Raw genomic sequence first — 22,023 nt, forward strand, 5'->3', positions numbered from 1 at the left:
CTGGGATGTCACCATGGAATGGCTGTGACTGCCTCTGAGCACAGGGCTCTTGACCATCCCCAGAAACCCCTGGGAGGTGTCCATGGAGCCCCTGTCTCTGCCTGTGACATTCCAGCTCTTGAACAGCCTGGATACTCTTGGAATGTCCTCATGGAACCCCTCTGAGGGCCTGTGACAAATCTGATCCTTAGTGGGCAACCATCACCAGCCCCATTCCTATGGTCAGTTTCCATGGCAACCATCACCAGGCCCCTGTTCCCCCAGATCCACAGAATTGGCTGAGCTGGGAGGGACCCATCAGGATCCTGGAGTCCAACTGCTGGCCCTGCACAGCACACCCCAACAATGCCAGCCTGGGCCTGGCAGCGCTGCCCAAACGCTGCTGGAGCTCAGAGAGCCCTGGAGCTGGGACCCTTCCCTGGGGAGCCTGGGTACTGCCCCAGCAGCCTCTGGGCAAAAACCTTTTCCTGAGATCCAACCTGAGCCTGCCCCAACTCAGCTGCAGCCGTTCCCTCCAGTCCTGTCCCTGGGCACCAGAGGGAAGAGGTTCCCACAGCCCCAGCCAGGGACCTGCTCCCAAGGCTGCTGCCATGGCCACCAGGGCTGGGACCAGCTGGGATGCTCGATTTCCACAGACTGGGTTTAGGAATGGGATTCCCCTGTTCTGTGCTCTTGCTAAAACCGCTCGTTCCCTTTCCCACCACCCATGGAGAGCAGAAAAGGCAAAGATCCTGGGCTGAGCTAAGAACAGTTTACTGCGAACAGCGGCAAGATAAGGAACAAACAGGAACAGCAACAATATTGATAGCTGGAATTAACCTACGTATTTTGTTATGGAAAATTAAATTAAAATTAAATACGCCATGTAGGGAGTGTTTCCAGAGCCAAAATTGCCAATGACCCTGAGCTTGCATGGCCTCTTTGTGGGCAGCTGGATCCCGCACCAGAGGCTGGAAGAGATTAAATGGTTCAACCATTCACATACCTGGGAGAAGCTGAAGGACAAACTTCACAGGAACCCTCTTGCTGCCTATGACAAAGTGGTCAAAGCGTTTCAGCTGCAGGGAGCAGCTCAGGTGTTCCAAGATGTGCCACCATGACAGGGGTGTGGTGTGGAGGAGGTGCATCCCAACCCTCTTCTAGGCAGGGCTGGAAAAGCCTGTGCCTGTCACAGTTTTGGGACAGACAGGCAACTTGACACTCCATGCAGCAACAGCCAATGTTTATTGAAGGGCAGCCCCTTTTGTAGTGGATTCAAATTTCCCACTCATGCAGAAGTGACTGTGGTAATCAGCGGAAGAAATGCAGCACTCAATATGAGTGATCAGCAAATCTCAAAACTTTATTGATAGGCACATACATTTATATTGGTGTTAATGCGGCTAATACATATTGCAAAAAGCGAGCTCATTACTGGTTAGTTACTTATCAGCTAACTACGCCTACCTTAGCATTCTTGAGGCTACTATGCTGCAGCTGTTCACATATTTTCTTCATGTTTCTAACTAACGATCCTCTCCCCCATCCTGTTGTTGCACCAAGGGCACAGTGCCCTTGCCAGGTTTGGACACTGACTGCTGACTCCTATCCTCATCTCCTTCTTGCTTAATTAGCGGTATTATGTCAGTGTGACCTTTGTTAGCTAGCCAGCTGTTGACAAAATCCTCCACACTTCCCCTGTTTTTCTGTTGCACAAGCATAGTCTGATTAGATGCAGCAGATATCATTCTTTGAACCATGTTCTGTAAGCACATGCAAAAACAAGGCAAAACTAACACTACTAACAAAGCTATAATGCCTACTATAATGATGACTCTAACAACAGAGCGCAACCATGATCCCAAGCCTAAAGATTTGAGCCACTTATCAATACCAGAGCCTGATTCTACCTGTAAATTTCCAGTTAACCTTCGCAGCTCAGAGAGCTGGGAGTGAATGGACTGGGAATGATCAGAGAGGTTCATGCAACATATGCCCTCAAATTCTTCACAACCATGGCCTTGTGCCAGTAAAAGGAAATCAATTGCAGCTCTATTCTGAAGTGTTGCATGGCGAATAGAATCAACATCAAGCAAAAGGCTAGAAAGTGCTAAAGAGGTGGCATTAGTTTGTTTAGCAAGCCAGCATCCTAGCTTGTTTAAAATGGCATGGGCACCTGCTGCTGATACCCCTGGAGCTAAAAAGGATGCTGCCACTATGGCCCCTGGGGACCAAAATTTTACATCATCTTTGCAGTCAGCAGCAAACGCATGGGCCATTCTTTTAATTCTGTGATAGCAGCGGCTCATATTAAGGATCATTGACGTATTGGGTGTGAGTAGAGACAAGCGACCAATTGTACATGGCCCCCCGCTCAGCAGCGATGGGACACCGGGCCAAGCACGATCCCCACATATTAAAAAGTAACCTGCTGGTAATTGAATAGGGTCATTTGATGAGATCGACACCCTCTTTGTGGTATAATTGCACCAGGTTGTTGCATTATGGTAAATGGCCATGCTGGAGGTTACAATAGTAGAATAGTTTTTGGCTGGCAGCTGACTTTTATGCTTAAACCTAAGGCATGCATCCGCCATCACTGAGCCTAACAGTTCCAATTCTTGGGGTTCCTGCGGTGCTATAGGAAAATGAGAAATCCATTGGTCCCAGTTATCTACATTGACCCTGGCGTCATTGGTTTTGCAGGTGGGTATTTTTGATGGGCATGGCCAGGGATCTGCCGGTAGCCCAACCAAACAGGTTGTAAATGGATTACCGGGAGAAGATAATGACAAGCAAATAGCCTCCTGGTTAGTTAAATTTGCCATGGTGATCTAAATATTAGTCTTGGGCTGAGGTGGGGCCCATGCTTGGTGGGTTCCCACTCCTTTGGCAATGTCTGGGCTGTCTATTAAGAGGGCAAATACGAGTAAAACAGCAGCATAAGTCTGCCACATCACCCTGATTTTCCTGGGCGCTGTTTTGAACCATCCAGACATTTGGGAAATTAAGAATGTCTCTTCTTTCCTCTCCCCCTTTTCTTTCTTGAGCTGCCCAGACTTAATCTTTTTAGAGCCCTTAAACAATCGTCCCACGCTTGGTTAGGATCTTGATCCCTCAGAATCGGACCTACTACATCTAGCTGGGAGAGGGGAATACCCCGACCACACTTAAGACTGTAAGATACACGACTGAGATTGCCCTAAAGCGCGTCTGGCAAAGTGCTGGGTTTCCCACCTAAACCATGCGAGAATTTTCTGTTCTGGGGACTCATATAACTGTAACCCTTGGCGGCCAGGTAACCCTGTAAAGGTCTGGAGTTCTGCTTGCCAGGAATCCCGCTGCCAATAAAATGCACAGCTTCTGCACCACAGCTCAGGTAACTGTGACTGATGCACCCACTTAGTTTGCTGACACCCCCCTCAAAAGAACAATATCCATGCAGCACACTGAGTATTTTGACACTTAATACAAGCTAATCTCTTAGGCCCTCTATGATAAAACATATGAAGCGCTGGAATCAGGCTTAGTATACTGTCCAGAGATTGACACCGATCAGTCGCTCGGTCAATGGCAAAGCTACACTGTCCTTCAGCTTGAGAAGTATCGGTTGATTTGTGATCAGCAGCTTTGCCTCCACTCGCTGACGGTCCTCCTCGCTCAGTTGTCTGGGGTCCGGTTCCATCTAACACAGCTGCTCGGGTCCATTTAGCAGGTACCCACAAGGATCCTGTAGGGGTAGAAACACAAAGATATCCGCAGCCCCAGTATAATACCTTAGCAGGACCTTGCCATTGTCCTGTCTTGGGATCTCTATATTTTACCCATACGTTCTGCTTCACACTATCTTTCTCTATTACATAATGACGAATTACAGCAGGAACTTTGCTTTCCCCAAAAACACACAGGTGATTTAAGATAAATAGACATTTTAGCAACCTCTCTTGCGGCTCTCTAATATCTTTGTATTTACCTAGATATTTCTTCAAGGTACCATTAGCTCTTTCTACAATCGCTTGTCCTGTCGGGGAATTAGGGATGCCTGTCACGTGTTCAATCCCCCACATTTGCATGAACTGTTTTATTCTTTTGCTGCAGTAGGCAGGCCCATTGTCTGTCTTAATATGTCGTGGCACTCCCATTACTGCAAAGCAGCTACTGAGATGCCTCTCCACGTGCCCTGCTTTCTCACCAGTTTGTGCTGTGGCCCATATAAAATGACTGTAGGTGTCTATAGTAACATGCACATACTTTATCCTTTCAAACTCAGCAACATGTGTGACATCCATTTGCCAGGTCTCATTTGTATTCAGCCCTCTGGGGTTAACTCCTAGACCTAACCCGCAGCCCCCGTTATGATGACTACATATGGGACAGGCTTTGACTATTGCCCGTGCCTCTTCCAGAGATATTTGAAATTCCCTATGGAGGCCTTTTGCATTTTGGTGAAACATGGAATGTGCCTCTCTGGCCATAGTCTGCCTGGGAATTGGAGTCACATGTGTGATTGAGACTAGCTTATCTGCTCGTGCATTACCCTCTCCTAGGCCAATATCCCACTTATGACTTCTGATATGAATGACAGAGAAAGGATACTTCCTCAGTTTAATTGCCCTCTGTAACTGTATAAACAGCTCATGTAACCTCCTGTTTTGAACTTCTTTTATAGAGGCATCTTCTATTCGCTCGCATACTCCAGCGACATATAAAGAATCTGTCACTATATTGAGGGGCCCAGAAAAATGCATCATGGCCCAAACAACAGCCAATAACTCCACGTTTGTAAAGTATCCAACTCGGAGGCCTGGAGAATCTGATGGTGTCATTGTCCCTTTTCCTGCCAGGTCACTGCAGCAATTCTGGATTTTCTTCCTGCATCCGTGTAGGCTGTTACAGCATCCGACAGGGGTTTCTGTGACCTTTTTGGGCATTGAATCCAACCCCATTGCCCTATCCAATTCAACGGTATATTGGGGATATCATCAGTGGCAATCACACTTCCGGCTCTTAACAGTGCCTCTTGTAATTCCACACTGTTTATCAGGTACCAGGTCAATGTATCTTTCTTCATTGGTACCCGTATCTGATCAGGCTCCTTTCCCATGATCTGTAGTGTCCGTTCACGACCCTTCTTGAGCAACTCAGCCAAAATTTCAATTTTTTGAAGAAGGGTTTTATGCTGTTGAAGTGGAGGAGATATCCATTCCAAGGCCCACACCTCCCCCGTTTTTCTGTTTTGCTGAGTAAGTGCACCTAGTAAGTATTTAGTTCCACACCAAACTGTCAGCTGTATAGGGAGGTTAAGGTCTCGTCTCCGGACACTGCCCTGTGTCACACAGTCCAATATCTGTCTGTCTTCTTTGCTTGTTGAATGGTCAACGTTTCTCTTGCTCTTGATAAAGTTTCACATTCTTCATTGAAATCCATCTGGACTTTGCACCTGTTAAAACACAAACAAATCCCACGTCCCCGCAGGAATGAAGAATTTTCTCAAAATCTTAGAGGTGAAGAATGGGTCCTGGTTTCATTTTGCAATGTTACATAGAGAAATGTTAAGATAAGAGTAATTAGGAATAAATTCAGATAATACACACAATCAACAACACATACAAAATCAGAAAATTACCAAACACTACAACACTGAACTCTTATCCCAGAGTCTGTGACAGCTGATAAACCTTAAAATGACAGAGAATCGGAGAAATCATGTCCGGATTCATGTTTCTCCAAATCACCTCTGAAAATGGCTCAGCCGTCATAGATGGTCAAATTGCCAAGTCAAAAGGACTTGAATACTATTTGATGCAGAAAACATCTGGGTTGATTGTCAATCACTCCATCCAAATAGAGCTAGAGCTTGGCCAGAGCCCGAACTCTAATTGGTGAGTGTCACTTAACATACTTTTTAAACAGGACTTTTAAAAACAATCCTTATAAACAAAAAACTTTAGGGTTACAAACCAATTAAATTATCAAACAATTCAATCCTTCTGAAGTTTCTGTCAAGACAGAGATTTTCCAAACACAGCAAACTTCTTGAATTCTCTGCTGGAGTATTCCTGTAATAATAATTAAAAGAACTACAAAACTGGCAATTTGGATAAAAACCCTCAAAAACATCTAAATAGTTAGGAAATAAAAGACAGGATCCTGAAGAGACACGTGTCTTGCAGGTGATCGCACAAAAAAAATAGAAAAACACATGAAAGCCGGCTGCAAACACCACAACAACACACCAACAACAACTCTCATCACAAAAATCTGAAAACTCCCTAACAAGAAGTTCTTGAAGGGGTTAAGACAACCTTCCCAAAGTATTCATCTAGTATTAACAACAATCACTATCTATCAGCATTACTTACAAAAACTGAAAATAACAAAGGTTATAAACTTAATATAAATAATTCTTAAAACTTTGAATCATTGGGGAATCGACTGATGACCCCATAACAGGGTCTGATTGACCTATCCCAAATGCTTTGTCTTCCAAGACACCTTGGGTAATTAAATCTTTACTAATACTTTCATCTTTACACGACATTTTGTTTCCCTGGGAATAATTTTTTACAATAGAAGCAGTTCCCTTTTTTTTTTTTTTTTTTTTTTTTTTTAATGAATTAAGCTGGCATTTTGTTATACTGAGATTTCTTACTGATTGACAACAATCATTAACTGAAAGATAACAGGCTGGTAAGGCTGGACAGTTTGCATAGATATTTTAAAACAAAACTGAGAAAGATGACAGATAATTTCAAACACAAATAATTTCACTTAAAATAAGGACAGTACAAAAATAATTAGCACATTTACATCCATTTATCTAATGCCATCTCTTAATGAATAGAAGAGAGCAAAGACTATAAAGACCATAGTATACAGAAATATTACAGTTTAAATCTTCTCACATGTAGTCCAAAAAGAAACTAGGAAGTTTATTTAGATTTTGTTCCCTTAAAAGGTTGTTCCTGCCTCAGGTAAGGGAAAGGCAATGAAGTCATCAAACTTTAAGCAATCAAACCCAAATACTCTACCACTTTTAAAAAAGCAAACACATTTACAAAAAAAAACCCAAAAAACTGGTAAACAAACTGTAAAGCCTGTGGAACAGTTGGGTAAAATGCCCCGTATAACATCTGGATGAAGCACTGTGTGAATTTTCAGAAGTTTTTCATCCTGATCTTGAAGAAAATTCCTGACCTGTTTTTTCTCAGACACTTGTTTGAATTGCTGCGATGGGCTGGCTGCTGTGGTTGCCAGGCAGCTGTGACAGGGCGGTGCTTTGAGGAATGTCAGCCCGCGCCCATCTCCGCCTGCTCCAGCAGAGCCTCAGTCTGTGCTATCCCGGGGGTGCGGAAAAGAACGCCCTCGCCCGGACCCGCGCAGCCCCGATCTCCTTTGGGCTCCGCTCTGCCTGGATCTCCGCTCGGGCTGGTTCCCCCTGGCTCTGCGCCAACACCCACAGCCAGCGGGGGCATGTCCCACACCGCTGGTGCTTTTGTGCGCTTGCAAAAAGTGAAAAAGCCCTCCCAGCTCCAGCTTTCGGGTTTCGCGTTACTGGTGTGCGTCCGCCGCCGCTACCACTGGCACTGCGCTTGACGCTGCCGCGTATTCGGCCCCCGCGTCTCGCCTTGTCTGGCCCAGCCCTGGCCGGCACTTCCCTCGCGATCTGTGCGCTTTCCCCACGGACAGCTGCCGTGCGAGTTTTTGTCACCGTGCATGTCACTGGACCCGCGGTGCGCATGCCCGCCGCCAGCACCGAGCATGCCACCACTGCCACACGCGTTCTCGCCGCCGCGTCTGCCCCGGGCTCTCCCGCGGCCCGTGTTGCCCTCCTGGTCCCGAACTTACGCCACTCTGTTAATTCATGTACTGTATAAGGATTTTGAGAAACTCCTTGTGCATACCCGTAAGCTAACAACTGTGGGAGCTCTTTCTGCAAGTCTATGTCCTTAACCTGACGCTTTTTTAAAAAGCAAGTAAATAAATAATATGCTGCTTGCCTTTCCATTTCCATTTCCATTTCCATTTCCATTTTTGAGAACGTCGACGTTTTTGCAGCCCTTCAAGGTCTCGGCAGCACGTATCGGCCGGGCTCTTCTATAAGGTCACCCAGGGCGCGGCACTTTTCGCTTTTTCAGCAGTGCTTATTCGCCGTCCTTGCTGCTGTAGGACCCGAACTCCTTCACCGATCCACCGTGGTTGCCGTTACCGATTTAACGTCCGGGGTCACCATTTGTGGTAATCGGCGGAAGAAATGTAGCACTCAATATGAGTGATCAGCAAATCTCAAAACTTTAATGATAGGCACATACATTTATATTGGTGTTAATGAGGCTAATACATATTGCAAAAGGCGAGCTCATTATTGGTTAGTTACTTATGAGCTAACTACGCCTACCTTAGCATTCTTGAGGCTACTATGCTGCAGCTGTTCACATATTTTCTTCATGTTTCTAACTAACGATCCTCTCCCCCATCCTGATGTTGCACCAAGGGCACAGTGCCCTTGCCAGGTTTGGACACTGACTGCTGACTCCTATCCTCGTCTCCTTCATCCCTAACTAACGGTATTATGTCAGTGTGACCTTTGTTAGCTAGCCAGCTGTTCACAAAATCCTCCACATTTTACATTTATGAGAATGGCACAAAACTGCAACTGTTCTTCCAGAGAAGTGGATTCTCCATCTCAGGAATTATCCAAGAGCAAGAGCTTTGTACAACCTGACCCAATGAAACCCTGTTCCCTCCCTGAGGACAGAATTCCTGTTGTGTGGGTTCTCTGATGTGCTGGGTGCCCTCACAACGCTTCTGGCCAGAATGTCTGCTGAGGGCAGCCAGGCTGCTGCAGGGGCACTGACCTCACAGCCATCACCATGGCAGCCCTTTCCCCTGGGCCTGGCTCTCCCCTTTCCTCTGCCCCTGCCTTGTCTCTGCTGGCATGAAGAGTTTTTTCACTCATATCTTGTCCCCAAGGTGCTGGGGCCAATGGCTTCCCAGGCAGCTCCTGGAGCAGAAGTGGCTTTTCAGAGCCCAGGCAGATATGAGCCCTGAGGCAGCAGCTCTGCAGTGCTGGCCACCAGGCCGGGCTGCCAAGGGAGGCTTCTGGCCATGGCCTGCAAGCAGCTGCTGCTGCCAAGGTGCCTTTGGTGCCTCAGGCTCTGCCTGGCACAGCTCCCAGCACGGCACTCTGCCCTTGTGCCCGAGCCCTTCCCTGTGCTGGGGCTGGCCTGGGGCTTTTCCTGCAGCGGGACCTGCCCTGCTCCTGGCACAGGAAAGGCAGTTCCTGCTGGAGCAGGAGGCTCTGCCTGCAATGGGCTCCAACAACTCCAGCAAGGCCCTGTTGACTGCAAAATTGCTTCCTACAGCACTATATTCTAATCATTGTTATAATTCCGGTACTATGGTGAAATAACTGTGGTTAAGATCTTTCTGACTAGTCATGATCACAATCCATCAGGGCTGTATCTAGGTAAATTTATCTGTCATTCCATCATTAATCCTGTGGGACAAATTGCATTAAGGTTCCATTCCACCTGTCCAATCTTTACACCTTTGAAAAAGTCTGGGGCTGGGATGGGATCCAACCACTCCCAGTCTCCTGTATTAAAAGGAATTTTAGAAGTCTAGGGGCCCTGCAGGGGTTTGAGGATCCATGGTGGCTGTTGGGGGTCATTTCCCCACCTCATGTCTCAACAGAAATTTCTCCAATAAAGAAATAAAGCTTTTGCCTGAAGCTCCCACTGTGCCCATGACTGGAGCCCCTGTGAGTGTCTGGGACATCCCGGCCCTTTGGCAGCCTGGGGACTCCTGGGATGTCACCGTGGAGCCCCCGTGAGTGCCTGTGACAGATCGGTGCCTTTGCAGCCCAAGGTCCCCTAGGATGTCACCATGGAATGGCTGTGACTGCCTCTGAGCACAGGGCTCTTGACCATCCCCAGAAACCCCTGGGAGGTGTCCATGGAGCCTCTGTGTCTGCCTGTGACATTCCAGCTCTTGAACAGCCTGGAGACTCTTGGAATGTCCCCATGGAACCCCTCTGAGGGCCTGTGACAAATCTGATCCTTAGTGGGCAAGCATCACCAGCCCCATTCCTATGGTCAGTTTCCATGGCAACCATCACCAGGCCCCTGTTCCCCCAGATCCACAGAATTGGCTGAGCTGGGAGGGACCCATCAGGATCCTGGAGTCCAACTGCTGGCCCTGCACAGCACACCCCAACAATGCCAGCCTGGGCCTGGCAGCGCTGCCCAAACGCTGCTGGAGCTCAGAGAGCCCTGGAGCTGGGACCCTTCCCTGGGGAGCCTGGGTACTGCCCCAGCAGCCTCTGGGCAAAAACCTTTTCCTGAGATCCAACCTGAGCCTGCCCCAACTCAGCTGCAGCCGTTCCCTCCAGTCCTGTCCCTGGGCACCAGAGGGAAGAGGTTCCCACAGCCCCAGCCAGGGACCTGCTCCCAAGGCTGCTGCCATGGCCACCAGGGCTGGGACCAGCTGGGATGCTTGATTTCCACAGACTGGGTTTAGGAATGGGATTCCCCAGTTCTGTGCTCTTGCTAAAACCGCTCGTTCCCTTTCCCACCACCCATGGAGAGCAGAAAAGGCAAAGATCCTGGGCTGAGCTAAGAACAGTTTACTGCGAACAGCGGCAAGATAAGGAACAAACAGGAACAGCAACAATATTGATAGCTGGAATTAACCTACGTATTTTGTTATGGAAAATTAAATTAAAATTAAATACGCCAAGTAGGGAGTGTTTCCAGAGCCAAAATTGCCAATGACCCTGAGCTTGCATGGCCTCTTTGTGGGCAGCTGGATCCCGCACCAGAGGCTGGAAGAGTTTAAATGGTTCAACCATTCACATACCTGGGAGAAGCTGAAGGACAAACTTCACAGGAACCCTCTTGTTGCCTATGACAAAGTGGTCAAAGCGTTTCAGCTGCAGGGAGCAGCTCAGGTGTTCCAAGATGTGCCACAGCCACTGCAGGAAATCCCAGCTGCGCCACCATGACAGGGGTGTGGTGTGGAGGAGGTGCATCCCAACCCTCTTCTAGGCAGGGCTGGAAAAGCCTGTGCCTGTCACAGTTTTGGGACAGACAGGCAACTTGACACTCCATGCAGCAACAGCCAATGTTTATTGAAGGGCAGCCCCTTTTGTAGGGGATTCAAATTTCCCACTCATGCAGAAGTGACGACAAAGGTTTCAACTCCGCCGAGCCCACTGGTTGCATCCCTGGCTCAAAGGAATTGGCTGGGGTCCCCTTGTTTGAGCCTGAATTCAGCCAATCACTTTCATTCTTATGGACTTGTTTACTTCAATGAGCTAATGAGCTAGCTGGTCGAGTGAGTGTCTGTCAAGACCAAATTGTTTGTGCAGCTGTAGACCAGCTATAGCTGTCACAGTTCCCCCTTTCAGTTTTATTAGAAATACAAAGTGTTCTCTGTCATCCTTCTTCAAGGACCCTTTGCAGATAGAATGACAGCGTAGAAAGATGACACATATGATTGTCCCAAACTCAACCAGCCTGACCTCTCTCAGCCAGTGATGCATTCCACTTATCATTGAAGATGATTCATTCATTCCCGGAAGCTATCAGGCAGGATCACCAGCATTTCAGGCTTTCTAATTGGTATGCCACAGGCTTATTACTGAGAAGTTACAAACTGATAACTCTACAAACAGGAAACATTTTAACTTTCAGAACTGTGGGAAAATTCAAATAACTCAGTAAATGACTTGTCCAGTTTCAGATTTTTGTCTTATGTTCTTAAATATATAAAATCCTCAATTTGCTATCCTTAAATATATATATAATCTGCATGTCCCTAAATAGATGAAGTCCTTAAATGAACTTTTCATCTCAAAAGTCCTGTATCAGTTACATGAGTTATTTAGCTCACTGCTCCCCAGCATCTGCTGGAGCTTCATCGGGATGATGTTGTCTCTGATCCTGAGCAGGACATAGATCAGGGTGGACACATCTAGCTGGTATCCACCATGTCCCGTTTCTGTGGAGACACACTCATACACACATCCCCGTGTAATGAGGTCCCATGGACCTTCCCACTTGTTTGTCATAATGTCTTTTATCATTACTTTAGATTTGGGTGATTGAGCATCACCAGATGATTGCAGTGACAGGAAATGATTGAAGATTATTGGGTTTTGAGATTGCTTCAACACTGTCAAATGATGTAATGTGTAAACAGTCTTTGTCACTTTGCTCTGTGGGGTTTTGCCAAACATTCCCCCCTTTTGTTTTTCTAACATGCGTTTTAGAGTGCCATGTGCCCTTTCTACAATGGCCTGTCCATTTGCTTGTCAGGGAATTCCAGTTTGGTGTGCCACACCCCAGAGCTGTAAAAATGGTCTAGTTTTTTGTGATGTCTATGCAGGTCCATTATCTGTTTTTATATCATGAGGGATACCCAAAGCAGCAAAGGCTAATTGCCGATGTGCAATTGCATCCCGACCTTTCTGCCCTGAATGTACTGATGCCCATATGGCAGAAGAAAAAGTATCAATTGATCTCCATGCACATATTTTAATTTTCCAAATTCTTGAATATATGTGACGTCAGTTTGCCAGATTTGTAATGCTTTTAATCCACGGAGATTAACCCCCATCTGTAATGGAGCAGTGTGGCCCTGGTGATCAGCACGTGTGTTTACTACGTTGCAAGCCTCTGTGCTGGAAAGCAGAAAATGTCCCCGTAGGGCTTGATTGCCTTGGTGAGAGAAGGCATGTGATGCCTTTGCCTGAGCCAGCATATCTGGCTGTGGTGCTGTCCAGGCAGGGCCAGCCAGGTGATCTGCTTGTGCATTGCCCTCTGTAATGAAACCTGGGAGATGTGTATGACTTCTAATATGAAGGATGTAATAAGGGCAAGTTCTGGCCAGAATGGCGTGCCACAAGGTTTTTAGCAAGCCAAATAATTGTGCGTTGTTAACTTCCTTTAATAGAGCTCAGTCCAATTTTTGTGTTCTATCTGCAACATGTGCAGAGTCAGTAACTACATTCAAAGGAGTGTGGAGAAAACACTGAAAAGCCATAGCTACAGCACATAGCTCTACTAACTGAGGTGACCCAATCTCACGTCCTTCCAATATTTGCCTTCCTTCCATGTCACAATGGACTTTACCATTTTCCCAGACCCATCAGTGAATACAGCAATTCCTTTTAAGGGTGTTCGACTGCTCAGGGGTTTTAGGGATAGCTCAGTGGTCTTACTCATTTGCAGCAGTGGTAAATGGTAGCCAATTTGTCCCTTGAAATTTTGTAAAGCACGTTGTAGAGATGTTCTGTTGGCACAGCACCATTCAAATTCTTCCTGCTTTACAGGGAAAATGATTTTAGATGGATCTTTTGCATTCAATTCCAAACATCTTTGAGGTCATTTAATAATTAACCAGACAATTCATTTGTAGATGGTAGGGGCTGTCTTTTGTGGTTGATGGGGCAAGAACACCCACTGTAAAACATGCAAAGGGGTCAGACCACTGAGTATCCCATTGTCCAATGACAGCGGCAGTATGGAAATTAACATTGAAAATAAACACAGTGATACACACTCCCAGGCACACTTGGTGAACCTGTCTGTGAGAGCTGCTCTGCTATTTGAAGAGGATCTTTTGCCTCTGGGGTCAGTGTCCAGGGAGATGTTAAATTAGGATCACCCTTTAGAAGGTTGAACAAGGGTGCTAATTGCAGAGTGGTCAATCTGATATAGGGTCTGAACCAGTTTATGGTACCCAAAAGTTTTGAGCATCATTTACATTTCTAATTTTTGTTGAAAATTGAATTGTCTGGGGCTGTATGAATCACACTTTGGAGTCCAAGGTACTTCCAAGGTGGTTGCTGCTGTATCTTTTCTGGTGCCACTTGCAGTCCAAATGCTTTTACTGCTTGCATCAGGCTTGGCCAAATGAGTGAAAGATCTTCTTTAGTTGGAATCGCTATTAAAATATCATCCATAAAATGGTAACAGTATGGCTCTGGGAATTGTTCCCTTACTGATGAAAGAACATGAGCAACATACCATTGGCAAATTATGGGGCTGCTTTTTAAACTTGAGGAAGAACTTTGCATTGATAACGCTCCACTGGTGCAGCGTTATTAATGGATGGCACAGTGAAAGCAAACTTTGGGATATCATTTGGATGCAGTGGAGTGGTAGAGAAGCAATCTTTTAGATACACAATTAGGATATCCCAATTGGCAGGAAACATTGTGGGAGATGGCATATCTGCCTGTAAGGCTCCTGTGCTCTCCATGACTGCATTGATCTTTCTTAAAATGTCGAGCAGCCTCCATTTCCCAGACTTCTTTTTTATAACAAACACAGGGGTGTTCCAAGGGCTTATGGATGATTCTATGTGCCCTTGAGCCAGTTGTTCCTGCACCAAATTCTTAAGGGCATGTAGCTTCTGTTTCTCAAGGGGCCACTGTGGCACCCAGACAGGCTGAGTGTTAAGCCATTTTAAGGCTGGCGTGGGATGTTTCACAGTCTTTAGGACAGTGGTTGCCATTAAAAATTCATCCCCACCCTGACTCCCCAAGCAGATAAAATAGTCCTTCCCCACAGGTTCAGTGGTGCTGCCGTGATGTAAGATCTAATGGTAGCTGTTTGACCCTCAGGATTTTTTTACAAAGACAAGGGTACCATCCCACCATGGCCAGGCATGGTCTCACCATGGCTAGGCATGGCTGTAGGGGTGTTTTCAGGCCCAGCAAAGCATGCAGAGGTGGCTCTGCCACAGGCAGAGACAGCTACAGGGGTTTCAACCATTGCAGCATGGCACAGAGGAGCTGGAATCTCACAGGGGCTGGGCACTGCTTCTGTGATCTCAGCCAGTGTGGCAGGGCTTGGCGGAGTGGCAGCAAGCCCTGATCCACAGCCAGGCATCCTACCACAGGGGCAAGGCATCTCACAGCAAGGATGGCTGGGTGCCTTGCAGTGGCCGCAGTGGCAAAGCGCCTCCCTGCCACTCCCAAGCATCACTTCTGGGGTCCCAGCTGGTGCAGCAGGGCATGGGGGAGCAGCAGAGTGTCCATTCAATGTATCTGCAGCACAGCGTCTCCCTACCCTCTGGATTGGCAGCACCATGCTTGGTTGACAACACGCACTGGTCTTGAGTGGTTGTGGAGGTTTCTGCCAGTCAGCAGAACAAGGAGCAGCAGAGCACGGAGCAGCAAAGCAGCCAGGCATTGCAGGGGTCTCAGCAGCCATGGCAGGGCACAGAGGGGCTGCAGGGTGCCCATTCAACACAGCACGGCTGCTTGGGGCATCTCTGCTGCCGGCCCCAGGGACGGCGCACTCTGCTGCCAACACGCTCCCACCTGGGGCATGGCATGGCACCGGGCAACTGGGCGACATCCCACTGGGCAAATACCCCTGCTGGGGCAGCAGCCTGGTCCCAGGGGGCGTAAGGGTGCTCCTCAGGCAGGTCACCCTCGCCTGGGGAGGGTCCACAGCTGCCCAGTGGCCTCCCAGCACCCTGTGTTTTCTGCATTCATCCTCTTGCCTCACTCACCCAGCACAGCATCTGCTCTCCTTGCCACCTCCCCCTCTCCCTCCTGCCCTGCTTTCGCCGTTCACCAGCTGCGATGCCTCTGCTGTCCTAACCACCCGCTTGCTCTGCAGCTATTTTATCATGTCCATTACAAGTCTCCAATGTTTAACAGCATTAATGGCAGAGTCATCTCCTGTAAAGGCAGTTGTGAGGATATATCAGCCAGCCCACTCCCAAGTTTTGAAATCTAGGGCAGCCCCTTCCAACACGTCCAGTCTGTGGCTCTCACGTCATGTTATTAGGACTAATAAAGTCCGTTCATCATATTTTTCAAATATTTTCTTTAAAATAGGAGTCCATACCTGCAGGAGGGGGTCCTCTGTTGTCAAAGCCTCTGCTCCCATGCTGGTGGTGTCTTCCACTTACAAAAAGAAAAAGAATAAGAGGGGAAAAAAGGGGAGGATCCAGACTGATCACGGCTCTCTACACCATTCTTTGCAGCTCAAAGGCTGTAAAGCCTGCAAAGGCAACTCCTCCTGGTTGCCCCGCAGCACTGGACGCCACTTTTCACAGTTCAAAGCTGTGGGCAGCTCCTCTTGGCTGCCCCGCCTGTTCCCTGTGCTATTGGTGGAAGCTGTCGTGATCACATCGGGGTCACCAATGGTTTCAGTTTCGGAGACGGGTGACTTGACACTCCGTGTTCATGCAGCAACAGCCAGCTCACTTCCTTATATAGATAAGAAAGCCCATGAAGTTAATCCTCATGGGCTGAGCCAGTTACTATTCGGCTAACCAGCCAACAGCAGCCTGAGTCCCCAACAGCCTGGCCTGCTCTTACTGGTCAAATTACGTAAGTAAGGTAATTACAAAATCAATCACATATTTCAGTTATAAAGTTGGAATTATTTATACTGTGAGACCTACAGGCCACCACAGAGGAAGAGCTTGTGAATATGTAATCACTGTGTGTGATAAGACCTTTGCTTACTTGATGTTTGGGGCACTCACATGGATGAATGATCCCCCAAGTGACCAGCACTGCATAAAGAATGGCTGCTTTCTAATACCCAAACTGTGTTAGAAAGTTTCTATTTGGACAATTTCAGTATCAGTTCCACAAGGCCCCGTAGTTTCACAACTGCCCTTTGGTTCTGATGTGTCACAATGGCCTCAGTCCCACAAGACCCTGCAATGTCCAAACAGTCCCCTTAATTCCATGGGGCCCTGAAGTGCTGCAATGGCCCCTTGGCTCCATGAGGCCCTGCAGTGTCACCCGGGGGCAGGAGGCCAGGAGGGATTCGTTCCCCACACGCTGCAGCTCCCTGCGCCAGCTGGCACCGACACCTTCTCCCAGGCCAGCACTGCAGGGCACAGCCAGGGCTGTGCCACACTGCAGCTCCCTGCAAACCACGGCAGGGGCTGCGAGGCCAAAACCCAAGTCACAGACAGTTTCTCACTCTTTCTGTCTGTATTTGACCAACAAATGACCTATTGTGGGGTCCTCTTTCCTGCAGTCACTGCAGCACTGGGACCATACCCGCAGCTCTGAGGGAGAGAAATGGCCAGCGCTGCACCTCTGCACTGACTCAGGGATGGTGGGAAATGCTCTGTGGGGTGGCTGGAATGATGGAAAAGGGACAATTGGCAGTGCAGAGGGAAACCCATCTGGGCTGCTGGACCAGGGCAAGACATCGTTGCCCAGGGGAGATGTTGGCTGTGAAAGTCCCTCCTATGGATGCTCATTGCCCAAGAGTCAGGCACTGAAGAGCATCGAAACAACAGAGAGGAGGATGGGGCTGCCAGGATTAAAGTGTCTCAGCTGGGTCTGGACTGGCCACACAAGGGTGAGTTATTTCTGGACACCTCAGGTCATCAGAGCAGAGATGCAACCTCCAGATGGGCTCATGAGCAAGGGGTAGGTTTAACCATGGACACCATCTCCAGGTTATCCCTGACTGTGAAACGTGTCTGAGATCAAGCAGGGCCAGGCAGGCAAAGCCCCTGTGGTGTGGGGACAATGGTGGGAATATCAATCTGGGGAGACACGTGGTCTTTGTAGTGGGAGTAGGAAATTGGAGAGCACCATTCCTAAACCACAACAGCCCTGTCAGAGCCAGCCCTCTCCCTGCCCCACCACTGCTGGATCAGGAAGGGCAGAGGCATGGGGGAGGGAAATGCACAGGGACTCCTCCTGGGAGAGACCTCGGGTAGTTTCCAGGCAAGGCCAAAGCACAGTCAGTGGAGAAGAGACACAGGGATGGGCTGTTTGTGTGCTCCACCATGGCAGGAGGAGAGGCAGAGCTGCAGAGACACCCAGACCATGTGGATCCCTGCAGGAGTGGATCTCACACAGCATCTCTCAGGCCTCTGCTGCTCACTGGTTGCTCTGGTTTGATGTTCCCTGGTGGTTACACCAGCCCCCCACACCAGTGCTGTGTGCACACACACACCAGTTTCACCAGTGCCTGGGCCCCCAAAGGACACAGGACCTGATGATTTGTGGTCCCCACTCCAGTATCTGGCACTTGGACATCCCTTGGTACCCAGCGCAGAGAGAGCTCCCTTGTTCCAGACAGTTCCTGGCAATGGGGGTTTAGGAAAATGCCACAGGCTGTGGGGATCAGCTGTAGGGCGTAGCCAGGGATGCACGTTTGCTCATGACCAGCTCTTTCATCCCCTTTTCCCTGCTGATTCATGTTTGTTCTTTCACAAAGCACCATGGTGCCACCCTTTCCCTTCCTGTGGGCCTTTCTTAGGCATCACATGGGAAATGCTGCACATTCCCCAAATGCCCCTTGTGGATTTCCGTCATGAATCTCAGACCCAATGCAGAACCCCCCATGCTCAACTGGCAAGGTCATGCTGGAAAGCTCTGCCATTGACCCCCTTGGTGAGTCTTTCATGAGGAGGTGTCAGAACTTTCATAAATTTGTTTTTTATCTTCTGTTTTTCAAATTGGAATGGCATTAAAATATCATCTACTGCAGCCCCGTTTCTGTGGCAAGGCACAACTACCACTGGAACAGATGGTTAAAGATCCTGACCTTGAACATGTTTTGGAATGGGGTATTCATGTCTATGGATGACCTGTTTACAAATTCTCAACCTTATCACAAAATATTTCTTTCTTATATCAAATCTAAAAATACCCTTGAGCATTCTAAAGGCTATGTCCCTTTCTCTGCCACTACAGGCCTATAAAAATATTTCAATTTTTATTGGATTATGACCACAATGTTTTAATCTGAAAAGACCTTGAAAGGACACAAAAATCTTCCAAGATGGGATTGGGAGGCCTCAAGCACATGACCCAGAGACTGATGGCCCAGGGCTCAGTGGTGTGAAGACTGATGACAGAACAGGAGTAGCCTGAGAGTGCTTTGAAGGGTGGTTTCAGAAATGGTAGAGCTCTTCTTCATTGGATGAAAAAGCCTGAGAAAAAATCATGCCACAGAGAGTCACCTGGGGAGGTCCAGACTGGACGCAAGGAGAAAGGATTTTCTCTCCCAGGGCAGGGCTGTGGTGCAACACGTCCCCCAGAATGGGTCTGGGTCAGCCCAAGGCTTTGTGTGGGCAGGCAGAGGCAGGCAGGAGGCAGAGCTGCCAGCAAAGGAAGGGGCCAGCCAGGTGGGGCAGCCGGGGGATGACGACAGCCTGCAGGGACAGAGGCGCAGGGCAGGGACACCGTAGGACAGCCTGGGCTGCACAGGGCACAGGGATGGGCAGCAGCTGCAAGGCCCTGACAGAGCCAACTTGGGCAGCACTTTGGCCATGGCTGCTGGCCCTGGGCCTGAGGCCACGACGGGACAAGTGACCCTTGCAGCCCTGGGGCCTCATTGCCTCCTTGTCCCTGCTCAGCAGCCTGGCAGGGGCCACCCCATGGTCCCGTCCTTGGCATTGCACATCCCCACATGCCAGAGCCCATCCCGGGAAGAGCCCTGAGCAATGAGGGAGGGACAGGATCTGCCTGGCCAGGGGCTGGGGCTCAGGCCTTGGCCCTTTGCATTCCTGAAACACATCGAGGTTTGCTCAGCACCAGAGACACCTTTGCCTTGTTTGTCCCCAGCTGTCATCACTGCCTCCAGTGTTCTGCTTTACCTGGAACCTAGGGACGCTTTCTCAGTCGTGTCCCTCAGTGGGACCCATTAAAACTTCAAGAAAGTTCAGAGTTTCAATTTAACCTTGAGTTCTTGAAAAGTTCTTTGAAAACTCTCTCAGGGACCGAGTCTCATGTAAACAACACCGAAGCCCTGAGAGTGTCATTAAAGTTTTCCAAGTCCAATTATGGAGAAATATTTCAAAGAGCTTGTAGGACATACACATACCTATTTTAAAGGGTTTATTTTATTACATTTCTCTTTAGATCTCTGATTAATATTGACCCAGGGTCTCTCCTCAGGCGCTCTGGCCTGCTCAGAGAAGCTGTGCCTTGAGCTCTGACCCAGTGTGGACAACCTTGCTTCACATTCCCCAGCCCCATCCTGTCTGTCCTCACTCACCTGGGACCTGCTGTGCTTGCAGAGCTGGCTGCACTCAGCCTAAGAGGGGTTTTCCCTTTTTGTATTTTTTGAAGCAATCTCAAACTCCTGAGTTTCCCCACTGAACACAGACACACTCCTCAGGTGTGTGCCAGCCCAAGGTGCCACCAAAACCACTGCAGAGCTGCCCTGGGCCAGCTGTGAGGGTGGATCATCAGCCCAAGCTGCACTGGGCCTCTGCAAGGGGCTGTGGCCATGGACACTGCCCTGACCCCACTGCTGGGAGTGGCTGCCACAGCAACCGTGAGACATTAAACTGTGCTTGGAAACACTGGGGAGGACTGGGACATACTGGGGAACACTGGAACGCTGTGGGAGACACTGGGGCATACTGGGAGTGACATTGGGGGATACTGGGACAAACTGGGAACACTGGGGACACAGTGTAGAAGACTGGAAGGCCCTGGGCCATACTGTGGATGACAGTGGGAGGAACTGGAAGGGACTAGGAATGAACTCAGGTGTATTGGAAGGGACTGGAGAGGCACTGGGGTCGTACTGGTCTGTACTGGGGATGAACTGGGCTGTGCTGGGAGGGACTGGAGGAGTTGAATGGGCTATTCCCACCTCCACTGTCTCCCATTTGCCGATGGTCCTGCCAATCATAGCCAGCGGCCAATCAGCGCAGGGATTGGGGTCTTGGGAGCAGTGCCTGGTGTCAGCGCCATCTTTTATTTTTGCCTACAACTCCCATCATGCCCTGCGGCCCGATAGCGCCCCATTGGAGCCGGGACTACAACGCCCGTCATGCCCCGCGCTCCACAGAACCCACCCGGCATCCGCCCCCCATCTGTCCCTTAAGTGTCCCCCAGACCCTCCAGGATCCCTCAGTGCCCCTCAGCGCCCATTCGGGACCCCGCAAAAGCGTCCCCGGATCCCCTGAGTGCTCCCAACCCCACGGATGCCCGGTACAGCCGCTTGTGGGAATTCATCTCCTCTCATCCCCCGCGGCCCCAGAGCCCCTCAGAGCACAGTCCCACACCTAAAACTCGTGCCGTGCCCCGCGCCCTACAGAGCCCAGTTGGAGCTCCCCAAGCGCCCCCCAGGTATTACCGAAGCATTTACGTTCCCCCGAGGACCTCAATTCGCGGCTCGGACCCTGAAGTGTTCCCCAAGTGCCTTCCTGAACCCCCAAACGCCGCGGTCCAGCCACTTCCGGGACTACAGCTCCCATCATGCTCCGCGGCGCACGTACAGCGCTCTTCGAGCCGGGACTTCATCTCCCGTCATGCCCCGCCATCACCAAAAGCCATTGCAGCTGCGCATACAACTCCCGTGATGCTCTGCGGCCCCGTTTAACCGTATTATACCCGCGCCTACAGCTCCCATCACCCCCCGCGCCCCAGAGAGCCCCGTTCGAGCCCCCCCAAGGGCCCGCCCGGACCCCGAAGGGCCCCAAATTCCCCTCCCTGACCTCCAAGGGCCCCCCTGGACCCCCAAGTGCTCCCCTGGACCCCGAACTGTCCCTCAGAATCCCTGAGTGCCCCTCTAAGTGCCCACCCGGCTCCCCCAGGTGTAGTCCATACCCTCAAGTTCTTTCTAAATTCCCTCCCCAGACCCACAACTGCCTCCAATGTGCCCCAGAAATGTCTCCCTGGACACCAAAGGGCTCTCCCATGCCCCTGTCTGAGAAAAAGATGATAAAAATGATGACAAAATGACTGGACATATTACTAATTACCATAAAGAGGAAGAAATAAATAGCCAATAGACCTTAATTAATTAAGGAAGGGGATTGTGCTACATAGAACCAAAGAACATTAATGTTCTTGGCTAGTAAAAATGTATAGATTTTTTATGCAAATATAAAAACTAGGTAAGAAAAACCATTGTTAATATTATAAATGAAAATAAATATATACATAATTAAATAATCACACAAAATAATGTGTTACAGAATAAAATAAAAGAATAAATTACAGCAACATTTTTTGATATTTTGGGATGTCAGTCCCAGGTGGGTTATTACAGACATGGTGAGGCTGGGGTGAGGAGCAGG

At 49.0% G+C, this 22,023-nt stretch overlaps 1 long non-coding RNA gene across 1 annotated transcript; it reads right to left on the reverse strand.

The window, feature by feature from the left end:
* Positions 1 to 1,321: 1,321 nt before the first annotated feature.
* Positions 1,322 to 21,182, reverse strand: LOC135287674 (uncharacterized). Its single transcript, XR_010351235.1, has 3 exons — positions 21,078 to 21,182; positions 15,849 to 18,918; positions 1,322 to 3,709 (listed from the first exon to the last, which is right to left on the reverse strand). It is a non-coding gene; the product is annotated as an uncharacterized LOC135287674 (long non-coding RNA).
* Positions 21,183 to 22,023: the final 841 nt, after the last annotated feature.

Source organism: Passer domesticus, chromosome 30 (genome assembly GCF_036417665.1).
Source record: "Passer domesticus isolate bPasDom1 chromosome 30, bPasDom1.hap1, whole genome shotgun sequence".
Taxonomy (NCBI): domain Eukaryota; kingdom Metazoa; phylum Chordata; class Aves; order Passeriformes; family Passeridae; genus Passer; species Passer domesticus.